Genomic DNA, 13766 nt, shown 5'->3' with positions numbered 1-13766 from the left:
TGTTTCCCCCATGTCAAACTTTAGATCAGGGCTTGTGGCACCCACCGTCTCAATTTCTCAGAGGCATTCATAGATATAAATTAGCATATGCAAATTTCATGCAAATTTGGTTCACGGGTCTGTGTTGTGGCACCTAAGCCACTGGTATTCAGAGACATGGAAATGATTTTGTCTAAAACCATTTCCAAGCCGCCTGTAAGAACATCCATGCCTTCTTGCTAGCAACACAACAAGATGGAGACCCTTCTCACCACATGACAGGAAAACAGCGTCCAATCTTTCAGTTTTACAGTCAGTCTGGGAGATTAAACAGCATGAGGATGTAAGAGAAAGGCACACTCTCTACCTGGTGGATTTCAGACACAAATGAATGGGAAAGGATGAAAAAAACATTCAACGCTAAGGCTCTTTCTTTAAAATGATCAGCCCAACCGCATTCAGGGGTGGCCTGAGATGTTTTGGCACCTGAGGCAAAGCACCCCCGCAATAGTGTGCTTGTGGGATGCTCTGCAAGGGCTCTCCCTCAAGGAAAAGTCCTTGCAGAGCCTTGCCGCTGAGCGTGGAAACTTTGGCAGAATCTCCCTTCCTGCCCAGCAGCAAAGATGGGTGGCAGACTGCCTCCTGCCTCGGCAGCTCAGCGAGAGGGGAGGCATTCTCCAGAGCTTTGCCGCCAGTGCCTCTCTGCCCCTAGGGGTGGGGGGAGACCGGTGGCAAAGCTGGGTGGCAGAATGCTGTGCTACTCAGCCTCAGCCTCCCTTACCTGGGTTGCTCCTCCAGAGGCAGTGGGGCGGGCGGGGCGCTGCCTCTTGCATTTCCACCACCTGAGGCGGTTGCTTCATCCCGCCTCAAGGGAGGGCTGGCTCTGATTGTACTCCAAATGGCAGCTAACTTTTTGTATTGTACCTTTGCTAAGACTGTAGTCCTATTCCTCACTTGCCTGGGAGCAAGCTCCATTTAATACAGTGGGACGTAGCGCTGAGCAGAAATGCACTGGGTTGCAGTGTTCACTGCTTTAATGCCAACATCCTCTACCCTGTGCAGATTTGCAAATCAAAGAAACTATCGTGGGCACCACATACACCAGCAACCAAGCACAGACTGCCAGCAAGTATATTGGCTATAATACAGTGCTTCTTTCATGTCTAATTTCAGGGGGGAAAGGGGACCCTGCGGGCATCAAGGAAAGCTTCCATGGCCACATCTGCATCCATGGGTACCATTTTAGTGATCCTGGCACTACCCTCTAAATATTCTATTATGTGCAGATGCAACAACAGACTCTGTAGGGGGCCTATGCTACAGTTAGGCCCCCCTATCTTACCCTCCCCTCCCAAATAAACCACCAAACATATGTGGTCCAGCACAGCCATCGCAGCAGCAATGAATGCAACAGCTCCAGGAAGAATCTGTAAAGGATTCCTCTATTATCCCACAGTGATGCCACCACTTGTTAAAAGATTATTATAGCTACTCTTACTATAATCCCAGTTTGCTGCCACCAAACTGTCAAGGATTAACTCCTGTTATCCCACTCCACTTCAGCTCTTACTCCCCTTTACTTATTTGTTCGACCCTGTCTCCTCACTGCCACCATATATTTAAATTGCAAGTTAATTATAAACCTCTATTCACCCGCTAATAGCTGTGGCAAAGCACGGTACAAAATAGTGCAGGCACCACTTCCAAGTAAAACAATGTACGTAAGATGTCTTTTGTCTTTGATCAACAAATAATTAAAAATGGGCGGTCATGCTTAGCTTTAAATTTAATATAGAATAAACTTAACTTGGCTGCTCTTACTATAAATCAGACTGTTCACTCTACCAGGTTGCTTTAACGTTAAAAAGATAATTCTGAGATACTAAGTTCTTCCTCTAGCTAATGACCCTGGCCACTCTTAACTCAGTGCTTGCTTTGACAGAATGTAACTCACAGTCCAGCCAACTGCAGCCCTATTGTGGAAACTTTTTACCTCTTACATCTCCTAGGAGCAAGTAAAGGTAGCATATAGACAGTTAACTCTGTACATTCCACAATGTGAATTCAGATAAAAGCAAAACCTTTATCTCATAAAACCTCCAACGAGTATACAAAAGCGATTTTTCTACAGGATGACATCTCCCCTTGCTGCAAAATATTGCCATTATAGTGCTATGAAAAGAAAATATCTATTATTATTATTATTATTATTATTAATAATAATAATAAATATCCTTGAGAGTGACTAACTTTTTGGGCCGATGAGTAAGAAGTGAGAAACAAATGTGCATTTATTGCCCTAAAATCTGCTCACGTGGGAAGGCATACATTGCGTACACTACTACTCTGTGTATGCAGGTGAGTGTAAACAATGAATTTGGCATATCAGTGAAGGCGGGGGGGGGGGGTGTGAGGGGGTGAGGAGAGAGAGGCTTGGGGCCCCAGCACTGACCCCATGCTGGAATTTCCTCACTGTGTTTCTTTGAACAGATGCTCCTTGCTGGTATCCCATCCACATGCTGCTGTCTTAACTTTGCTCTGAGAGTTCAGAGGGAAATAGCAAGAGGCAGAGACAGAACACACACGAACCCCTCCAAAATAGCCTGTACCGAATCTAATGGCATTGCTAACATCAATCATAGGCGCGCCAACAGGGGGAAAAAACACACCACCAAGTTGGATGCTAGGCAGTACTAAGGAGAGGAGTAGCAGAAAGATGCTGTTTTATAAATCAGCAGCTTGTTCTTACTTCAAACACTGCCTTCCGTTACTGTTCTCCTGGGCTTAGCAGCAAGAGAACATGCTGAGAAAAGGCAGCAGGAACACTGAGAGTCATCAGGGCAATGTGGGGAGAGATGATTACATACAAGAAGGAGAATTACCACTGCTCTAGCAATGGACTGGTTCAAGTTATTTTGGCACCACACTATAGGCCAGTGTACCTCAACCAGGTGCCCTCCAGCTGTTTTTGACTACAACTCCCATCAGACCCAGTCAACCGAGGCCGATGGAAGTTGTAGTCCAAAACACCTGGAGGGCATCAGGTTTGGGGAGACAAAAATGAGTCATTAACAGAGTTACTGAATTAGCAGAGAACTTCATCAGAGGACAGGCTTTTAACAAGTACTGTGTAATTAGTAACCACACACACTGGAGATTTGTGGCTGCTGTTTCGAAACTCAAACTGTGGGGGGCACTGTTAAGCGTAATTGTTTAATTGTAAATGGAAAATAGCTCTGTATGTGTATTGCTAAAAGGAGCATGGAAATTTCCAGTGAAGCTCTCTGAGCACCAAACAGGCTGATAATTAACTGAGAATGTATCTCTGCTACTCTCTCATGTGCTGTTTAACTTAGATTACATGGGAGGGGTATTCAGTTGCAAATCTCCATTTTGTGGGAGTTGTCTTTGTTCTCAAGCCACCTTGCTCTGATGATTCTCTCCTGGAGAGAACAGCCTCAGGCTGGAATGCAGGCTGCATGGAGAGAAATAACTTTGATTTCAGTTCTGTTTGGAGTAATTTTACATTTCTAAGAAGATGTACATTTGTTTGGACAAGCACATATTTTTTGCAACTATTTGAACATATCACTATTATTGTAAGTCTGTTTTGAAGAAAGTTCTGTTATTAAAGCTTTGGAACCATATTTTTGGTCTGGGCAATTTTTATTCCAAGAAGAGTCGTTTTTATTCATCCTATTGCTCCAAATGTGCAATATTAATAACTGCAAGAGGCACACCTACCCCCACCTAGCTCTCATGGTTGCTGAGAGAATTCTCTCTGGGCTTTGCCATTCCTTCCACCGCCTTCTGCATGACTGCCACATACAAGGATTGGGGAAAAGGATGGAATTGGCAGCAGCTGCTTAGCAAGTGATCCCGGCGCCTAACAGCTGTGCCAGAGAGGAAGCAAGAACAGTACGCCCTGACTGTGTTCCCTCAATCCTCCAGATACTACCTGTTCTTCAGCTAGGTCTAAATGTTACACTTACCGCATTGCTAAGTGCCAGTTTAGAAACTGGAGTGTAATGTTGACAAGTGTGGTGTTTGCTCTGCATCAGGAATGGGGAACCCATGGCCGTTCAGATATTGCTGGGCTCCCAACTTCAATCAGGCCCATCCAGCATGGCCTGGTGTTAGGGATGCAGGTGTTGGAGTACAACATCTGGAGGCCACAGGCTCTCCATCTCTGCTACATAGTAGTCTACTGTGGTGTGTGTGTGTGTGTGTGTGTAAGAATCATATACCAAGAGAGAAAGGAAGCATTGAAAGGTTGCCAATTGTTTCCATATGCTCTTCCCTTAATTAATATAGCTACCTTGCACAGGCAGACCTTGGGCTCCCTCCCTTTGTGCAAGCGCTTTTACAGACCATGATAGGTAACAAGAAGGCTAGACTGTTTTCATAAGCTTGGCCTTCTGGCCACTGCACAAACCGCTCTGGCAGACAAATAAAAATTCCTTCCATGCCATGTGCCACGTGATGTTTCACTTCCCACACAATTAGAACAGCATGCCATGCCATGCTGAGCTGGAAAGCGGGAGACTCAACACACCACCCGCACATGATATGCACATTACAGACAAGTAAAGTCATGGCGTGAAAACTCCAAATGTCATGGAGTGATGGTACCATTTAGGCCTGGCCTTTGCCCGCTCTTCCACTTGAACCTGAGCCCTGGGAAAATGTCCCGCCATCCCAGTTTGAGAAAACACTAGTAATTATTCAGAATAAGCATCCATCTTCCACTCCTTCTCCGAGGAGCTAAGGTTGCACAGAGACTCTGAAACACCCCCAGCCCCATCAAACTGGTTTTCATGTTTATTTGAAAAAAGCCCTGACATATAAGTATGTTTAAGTATGTAGAGCAACCATAGTGACTAGCCCCAGGTTGCCCAGTGAACTTCATGGCTGAGCAGGGATTTAAACCTGTAACACTCTTTAATTGAGTTATCACATGGGCTCTCAATTAACTTGAAAATAAATCAGTCTATCTTCAGGGAAGAACATGAAAACCTTTTTTTAAAACAGAGCAGTGTACAAAAGCAAAACATAGGTAGCAGGCAGGCAACCTAGTATACTTTGTAATGCGAGTCATAACTGAATCACGTACCTCAGGAGAACAAATGAGCTTGAACAAAGCAATTGACATTTATAGTCTGAACATAAAAGTCCTAAAATGGAATCAGTTTTCCAAGAATGAGTTGAGTATATCAGCGAAACAAGATACAAAGTGGAATAAATGAGCCCACCCTCCCTAAATCACACACAAAAGATTCTGGTCACAGCAAAAGGCTTTAGATCTGTTGCGTATAGGTTGTTCCTATCTACTTCGTGTTTCCCCATCGCAGGTTTTTTTGGGGGACGAATGTAGCATTCTGTCACACTTTGCCAACATTTGTACTACTCATTATGCCAATATATTGACTTTGATTGAATTTAAATGGCTGAGTGCTTCATGAAGGAGTTCTTAGGGGGATATTTTCCTTAAGATCAGATCAGATGCCGGCTGGCACATTTGATCTTCAGCCATGTTTATAAATTATCTGTACCCAAGAGAGAAGCCACTTTAAGTTTGACTGTTTCATTTCAAATAGCTGCATGCCCTTAGATTTCAAATTTGGCTTCCCTTTGGACCTCTTTTAACAAGTTGTAATGAGTCACTGCAGCCAGAATTCCCAGACCCAGAGCACCTGCCTTGAACAAGTGTGAATCCTGTATCACAGGAAATAATTTTTTATAGGGAGGTGAGCAATCAAATAGACCTTTTTGATCTTGAACTACCATAAGCGCTCCAGCCTGCATCCTGAAATCCACGGACATAAAGTCCACTTGTGAATTATGCTTGTGATTTGTGAATTATCCATTCAGCTAAAATAAACATTTCCTCTTGTGACACCTTATCTAACAAGGCATTTGTTTTTGTTGTAACAAAAGTCATATCGCTACCCCACTGGAATTTTCCAAACAAAACATGGTCACCTTTATGCACTCATCACATTCCATGCAGGAGTCATCCTGTGGATTAAGTCTTACATTGTTTGTTGCCAGGATTGGGTGAGAAGAAAAGGCACAATCCACTTCTATAGACTTTATGAAGACAGAGGCTCTGCAGGCATCAAATATATAACATGCTTGCTGCTGGTCATCATAACTAGAGACATTTTGCTGCCTGGCAGAAAATCCAAGTGGTGATCCCATTTTGGGAAATATATCAAACTAAGTTATTGATTGACATTTTGCTTTTCTGTACCGGTGCCCCAAAAATCTGCCACCTGATGTCCTAGTAGAGCTGAGCCTAAGTGGGAACTTTGTTTATCTAAGGTTCCGTTCCAATGTTAAACTGCAGTTTCAGAGATAGGAGCAAAAGGTTTCATTGTGAAGTGTCAGAGGCCCAGCCCCCCTCCCTGAGTGATGGCTTTCCCCTAGAACAGTGGTTCACAAACGGTGTGGCACGCCACATTGGTGTGGCAGGAGAAGATGGCAAGTGTGGCAGTAAGATTCAAGGACAATCAAAGAAACATTTCAACATGTCAGTATAGTATAGTCTCAAAATAATTTTAAATATGTCCACACCTCTCTTCAAGCACATTGGCTATTCTTCTACAGTTCTCCATGACATATTGTTCTGAACAGGGATTTTCAATTGTGACAAATATGAAAGATCAGAAAAGAGAAAAGAGCTTCTTTGTGTTGATGAGGAGACAAGAGTTTGTTTGTCTCAAATTAGACCTAATATAAATGAGATTACCCGGCAAAAGCAAGCTCACACCTCTCACTGGGAATGATTCATGATCTAATGTAGCTGCATTGTTTTTATACTTTCTGCATGTCCCATGATCGCATTATAAAGTAGTTGTGTTCTATGTTATAAATCAAGCACTGCGAGGAGTTGTTACTTTTTGCTTTCCAATGTATTTCTTATCAATAAAAAATTAAGTGAGAGGTGCAAGCAAATTTTTATTCTGAAAATGCAGCCCAGAGAAAAAAGCTTGAGAACCACTGCCCCAGGAGGAGGGAAGCCAACAGCATTACTAAATTCCAAATTCTCAGGGCTTCATAGGGATCCTCTCAAGTGGGCTGACTATATAAATAAAGAGCAATTGCCTAGACAATTAAAAATGGGCTGTTCTCCTTAGCCCTTTACCATATGTTTCCTTGCATATTAATAAACCAGGGTGGATCAAAGTTGAAGCATATATAATTAATTAATTAACCCTTTCCCAACATCTTAATAACAGAACAGGCAAGCAGACAGATATGCAGATTACTGACATGTATATCTGTATCTTCTGCAAGCCACGTCTTTTCAAAGCCTTCTGCCTTGCTCTCCCCCTGCCTAGGCAAAGACCTATCTCTGTCAGGAATTCAAGCATGCCAGCAAGGCCAGGCTGAGCTGGTGGTTTTCACACCAGGTGCCGAGATAGCACACAGACTTGGCAGTATCTAAACAGACCCACAACATTAACTGTTCACAGATTGGGCGCCAAGATGGCTTTCCTCTGCTTCTCCTTGAAGGCTTTGATTCTCCATTAAATGGGAAATGATGAGGTGGGCAATAATCCGACGACAGTGGTCCATACATTGGCGACCTCAAGACTGGACTCCTGTAATGCGCTTTATATGGGGATGCCCTTGTATGGGGTCCAGAAGCTGCAGCTAGTGCAGGATGCAGCTGCCAGACTGCTCACAAGAGCATGCTATTCTGCCAAGAGATATGCACCGCTTGCTGATTTGCTATCATGCCAGGTTTAAGGTCCTTGTGTTAATTTACAAAGCCCTAAACAGCTTGGACCCAACATTACCTTAAGCACCATCAGATTCCTTATGCTCCACCTCTGCCACTGAGATCCTCTGATGGAGCACTTCTGGTGTTTCTCAAGCCCTTGAGGATGAGTTGGAACTCTCTACCTGTAGAGTTTTGCAAGGAACCATCCTTGTCTTCTTTCACACATCTTCTGGAAACTGTGCTGTTTATAGATGGGCCTTAACAATATGAGAGCCTCTTGCCAGTATAGACACGACAGATCTCAAGAGACCATTGGTTTGACTTTTTGTGATGCTTCCTATGTTCTTGTGTTCCCAGACACTTAGGAAAAGAACCAAGTAAATGCAAGGATTGTTTCCCCACGTAAGTCAATCTGCTGGCAGCTACGTGGAGCAAATATATCTCCCTACCTGTGCATCTCTCTACCCCAAAGGGATGCCAACAGCCGCTTCTAACCAACTGAGGTTGGAGAAAAGGAATCGTTTTAAAAGAGTATTTTGCATGGGTTTGAGAGAGGCATCACTTCCCATGGCAAGCGCTGCCCACACGTTTCTTTTGACTCACCCTGAATTCTGGTTGGGTTTAAAAAAAAAACAAAACAATACAGGAACTTGCAAAATCTCTTTAGTGGCTGCAGAAGTGGGATGAAATGTACCCACCGAAAGCAGCCACCTTGATTTCAAACCTCTTTCAACTGCTGGAAGAAAGACCGTCTCCATCCTGAATCTATTCCTGAGCTGAAGGCTTTTCATCTCAACAGTGAACTCTGTCTGTGAAATACGTCAAGAGCTCCGTATGCAGTATTTATCTTAAGCGCCTTGGGGGAAAGAAGGCACCCCAGGGCCATGAAAGCAAAATACACCAAGGTTTGTGAAGCTGAGCTACAGGTTCGGGCTTTAAAATAAATGAGGGGCAGAACAGGTCCTCCCCTCACCCTCCATTACAGGAGGAGATCAGTTGATCTGCACATGTGATTGAAGCCATTTTATGTGCCAACTGCACAATCCATCTGCATGAATACAACTCAACTGTCATTCACAATGCAGGATGATGGAGGAAAGGGCTTTATCAGAAAGCTCATGAATTAAAAAAAAAAGTGCAGCCAAACCTATGGAACTAGGGACCAATCTTATGGAATCATAAGAACACAAAAAGATCCCTGTGGGATCAGACCCCAAAGCCAATCTTGTTCAGGAACCTGCTTTCCAGCGTGGCCAACCAATTGCCTACAAAAAGCCTGCAAACCAGGACATGAGTGCAACACCACTCTTCCCACTTGTGCTCTTCAACAACTGGAATTCAAAAGCATTCTACCTCCAATACTGGATAGTAGTACGCAGTCACTGTGGCTCATAGCAATGCTTAATCCCTTAATGAAGAAATGCATGTGAAAGCACAACATGAAGGATCCAGGCAGATTTTGCAGAAAAGGCACACACCACCAGGTGACTTGCCCATTCCAGTTCACAAATCTTTATAAAACACATGTCAATTTTGAAAGATGACATGTTTTTCCACATGTCTGTTTGGATTTGAGTTGATAGGCTGGGAGGTGGGTTTGGGGAATTCTAGCTCTGCCAAGTCATAGATGATAGCTGAAAGGGCAACGTGCAGATCATTCCAGGAATTGTGTGTGTATCTGCTGCAACGGCACTTGCTGGCTCAAGGGTTCCCCATCTCTCTCTGTTTACAAGGTGCCATGACTAACATTGTACTTTTTTTAAAAGCTGATTTCCATCCAACATAGCATTCTCTCTTATCTTGAGCCCGGATGCACTTGTGTTCATTTGCACCCAACTTTCAATTAACTTGAGTAAGACTAGGTGAGCCCTCTTTCCTTTTCAGAATGTAAGGGAGAAGGAGCTGATGTCCTGAAGCAGAAAGCCAAAGAAAGGTTTGGCTTCCGGAAACTTTCCAGCATTTATAAAATATACCTCAAAGGACATTCTGTGGGGAGGATGTACCGGTTATGTATGTTATGAGTCTGCACCCATGTGGCAGATTTTTCAGTAAGATCCACATTCATGGTCGCAGGAAGGTGCTACTGTTGCACAACTAATTCTTAAAGCTGCACTCCTATGCACACCTCTCAGAGAGTGAACCACACAAACGACACTGGGGCTAACTTCTGAGTAAGCATGCATAGGATTGGACTCCACATATTACATTTTAAAAGTGCATCTGTGCAGCCATTTTTTGTTTTGTTTTCTAAGCTCAGGCCTTAATAGATGATCCATTAAAGTGTTTACTTAAAAAAACCACTATATATCCTTTTGGTTTAAGGAATTCTGAGCTGAAATGTCTTTTGGGGCACACAATCACTGTGAAGGCAGCAAATCCAACATAGTTCTGGGAATGACCAGCAATGAGCATAGGCCACAGGGCTCCACAGGGAGGAATCAGAAGGGGCTCATTGGTAGCTCTGTGGGCCACATGCTTTAATAAGTAGACCAATTATCTAAAGCTTCCAGGAGCCAATTGTAACCAGAGAGTGTAATTTTTAATCAGGCGACTTCAGGTTAATGGCACACTTGTCCACTTTTGAGAATATTTTGGTTCTAGTTTGTACCGGTAACTGTAAGTCATCTCATCCCGTTAATACCTTTAAGAGTCACAAGTGAAAAATATTAAAGACAATCTTTTTAAGAACAAGTGGTAGCTCTTTGGCACCTATTAATGATGTTTTTTAATATGAAAACTCAATCACATTATAACTAGCTGCTAATTAAAGAGGCAGATGATCAATCAACTAAAAATCCTTTAATTGGTTCACACTGCTACTGATAACGAAAACAGTGCATGGCGCTTGCAGCTGCTGGACCCAAAGCTTAGGGGTGAGCCCAAACGGAGTTCTCTTACTTTTGTTTACAAGGTTTGCTCAGAGTCCCTGAGCATTTGGGGAGGCACAGAGGTGGAAGGAGTCTTCTTCTGCAACTCCAATATCCCTAGCTCAGTCAAATGATGCTAATATGGCAAAGGTAGGAAAGGAATCCAATACGAATTGGCAGCAAAGGGATCTTCTGTTTCAGATGGCATAGTTTCCTCTTTCAGGGTGCCAACAGGCATATGAAGTGAGATCCACCCTCTTCGGCATGTATTAATTAGCCCCTCTTGTATCCCTAGTTTGACATGGTGTTCTACATCAAGTAATCCAGTATGTTTAAGGCGGATGTGATTTTAGGATATGGCAACAGGGCTCTGAAAAAGCCCATATAAGCAGGAGGCCTCTGAAATACTTCCCACCCTACACTGGGATTATACGGGTTTTAACTGACTGCGAATGAATTTAATATATCCCAATACAGGCATCACAGTTTGAGGGTTTAAAACAAAAAAACAAAATAAAAAATCGGGATCTTTTATTTTGGCTAGTCACAATGTTTATGGTTGTGAAAAGCAGAGATTTACAGAGCTGGTCCAAAACAATGCCAGATGATATTTACACCCCACTCCAAATATATATCTATAGAAGAGGTTTTCTTGGTGAGTTGTTTTATCCGTGTTCTGGAGCCCTAGTCAAAAAGGCTACTCTGTTATTAGAAATGAACTCTAAGTTCTGTACGGATCTTAATAATGTTAACTGGATATGAGAACATATTGGGGGTATTTAAAAGCCTCAGCAGCCACCCCTTCGAATCTCAGCTTATCGGGTGATTAAAAAGACACAGAGAAACCCACAGCCAGGGCAAAGGAGTTGAGCGCGCCTCCTTCCTTGCGGATGAGTTCCATTTGCTAACGCAGCCCCGCGGGCGCTCTTCTGCGAACCACAGTGAACGCTGGTGGCGCTGCGCACTCCAACCCCGGGAGTTTCTGTAACGAAGGACAAGAAAGCGAGGGACACGCCGTAGCCCGAGGAACACACATGCGAGAAAACGCAGGTCGAGCTTCCCACCCACAAGGCCAGGGGAGGCGGGCAGCATCTCCACCCGGGCGCCAAAACAGAACCGCTAAACTTACAAGGTGCCTCCTCCCCAAGCACCGTCTGAGCGCAGATCCTCTAGTCTATGGAGATCGTTCCCTTTTTAGAGGCATCTTTCGCCTGGATCTGAATCGAAGCATAAAAACTCCTGTTCTCAAAACAACACCCCCCCCCCGCACTCTCCAACCTGCAATTAAGACAGAATCTTTTAGTTGTGACATTCGCTGTTGTCATGGAAATAAGCGCGAGAGAGCGAGTTGATGGGCGGGGAAAAGGAAATCAAAATAGCAGAATCTGCCCGGGGAGAGGGGGAGCGGGCGGCAGCGAGAAAGAGTTGATGTGTGCGTGTGGAATTACAGTTGCTAATGCCGGCTAATGCCACCAGCTCCAGTTGGGCTTCCGCAGATTGTCCCATCCGGACTAGCCAGCAGCGCCAACCTTTCTCGAGGCACGAAACTTGCAAGCGCATAGCTGCAACCTGTACGTTGCTTCCACCAGCCCCGCGCGCGCGCATGGATTGCTGGGGAAAGTGAAGCCGAGGAAGCTTTGCCTCCTCTCTCTGTCACGGGAGTAAGGGAAGGCGAGAAGGACCCCTAAAGAGTCTCAGTGGGAGGAGGGGACGCCTGACTCGGAAGCAGACCCCCCCCCCGCCCGCGCGCATCTGCCGCGTGGCCAGCCCGAATCCGAGCTGCCCCTACCCCGCGCCGCGCCTCCATCGCTCTCTGCGCAAGGCTGGGAAGCCAGCCTCGCCGAGTATCTCCCATGAGAAGCGCGCAGACGACGACGGCACCTCCCGCCCCACAGGGGGCGACGTGCCTCTTTCTGCCCCGGGCCCAAGCGAGAATCCCCGATCGCCGCGGGAGAGGGTGGGCGCGCGCACCGAGCAGCAAAGGGTGCAGACGCCAGTTCCTTTTGCAGCAGCTGCAGATCGACTTCCACGTGGGGTCTGAGCTTGCTCCTTTTCTTAACCCTCCGCCAGTCTCCTGACTCCACCGCTCCCGTCTCACTCTGAACCCCCTTTTCGCGCGCGGACCCCCCTCCAATTAATATTTGAATGTGTGCGCGCGCTCCCTGCACGGGCTGGGGAAATCAAGACAGCGCGAGTGGGTGGGTGGGTGCGGGAATGAAGATCCGCAATTACTCAGCTCGGAGTCACTTTGCCGAAGTGAAGGTGCAGCGCAGAAACACTCCGAGCAATTCACGGCGGCAACGAAGGGGAGCGTTCGCGCGCAGCCCGGTCGACCCCACAGGTTGGATCGCCGCAGGGAAGCCACTTTCTCCCCAAGCTCCGCGGCGGGACAGGCGGCTACTTCCCAACGCGCAAGCTTTCCCCCTTACAGCCGCAGCCTCAGAACCCCGAGAGGGAAAGCTTGCCGACCGAGCTTCTTAAGGCACATGCCCGGGTGTCTTCCCAGCCGTCTCCGGCGCCAAGGCTCCAGCAGGGGCCCTCCTCCCCTCGCCTCACTGCAGCAAGCCATGGGGGCCCCGCGCCGCGCCAAGACCCACCTGCAAATCTGCTCTGCCGCTGGAAGGGATCAGAGGGGTGGGAAGCGTTCCGGTGGTGGCGGCGGGGGGAGCTGCCCTATTTCTCGCAACGGGGACTTCTCGCCCTCCCCGTGGTGATCGGCCCTCCTCAGTAGCCCGCCCGGCTCTTCCCGGGGCGAGGGTGGCTGCAGGGCTGCAAGGCGAGATGTGGCGTCCGAATCCGCCGTAGGATCCCGTCGACTGAAGATGGAGCCGAGAGCGCTCGGTGCTCCGCGGCTCCTCGCAAGTTGAGCATCTCAGTTGAGTTCCAAGTGGGAAAGTTACAAAGGATGAAACTGACAAGGGCCCGCCCAGGAAGGGTGGGGCCACGGGCGGCTGACGTCACCCGGAAACTTTACGCCCCTCCCACTACTTTTAACAATTGATCCTGGGCCCTGCCCCGGTTACCTTCTCCAGGTCCGGGACAAAATAATCTCCAGGGCTGGTTTAGAGAGGGGAAACTAGGAAGACGCGCGTCATATTCCTGACCAGTCTAATTTGTCCCAAGAGAAAAGCCTTTCCATGAAACTCTGTTCATTACAGTGACGTATTTCATGTTTTCCCCGTAGTTTAACC

The 13766-nt window shown here is 46.2% G+C and overlaps 1 protein-coding gene across 1 annotated transcript in view; it reads right to left on the bottom strand.

Moving 5' to 3' along the window:
* The window catches only part of CAMKV (CaM kinase like vesicle associated), a 66365-nt gene extending 52885 nt beyond the window's left edge, over window positions 1-13480 (bottom strand). Inside the window, exon 1 of the mRNA XM_083429480.1 lies at window positions 13173-13480. The gene's annotated coding sequence lies outside the window, so the exon portion shown is untranslated. The remainder of the gene's footprint in view (window positions 1-13172) is intronic.
* Between the last annotated feature and the right edge of the window lie 286 nt (window positions 13481-13766).

Source organism: Podarcis tiliguerta (assembly GCF_965153285.1).
Source record: "Podarcis tiliguerta genome assembly, chromosome: 2".
NCBI classification, from domain to species: domain Eukaryota; kingdom Metazoa; phylum Chordata; class Lepidosauria; order Squamata; family Lacertidae; genus Podarcis; species Podarcis tiliguerta.
The sequence above is the reverse complement of the archived record's forward strand: the minus strand, read 5'-3'. Positions and strand labels throughout refer to the sequence as shown.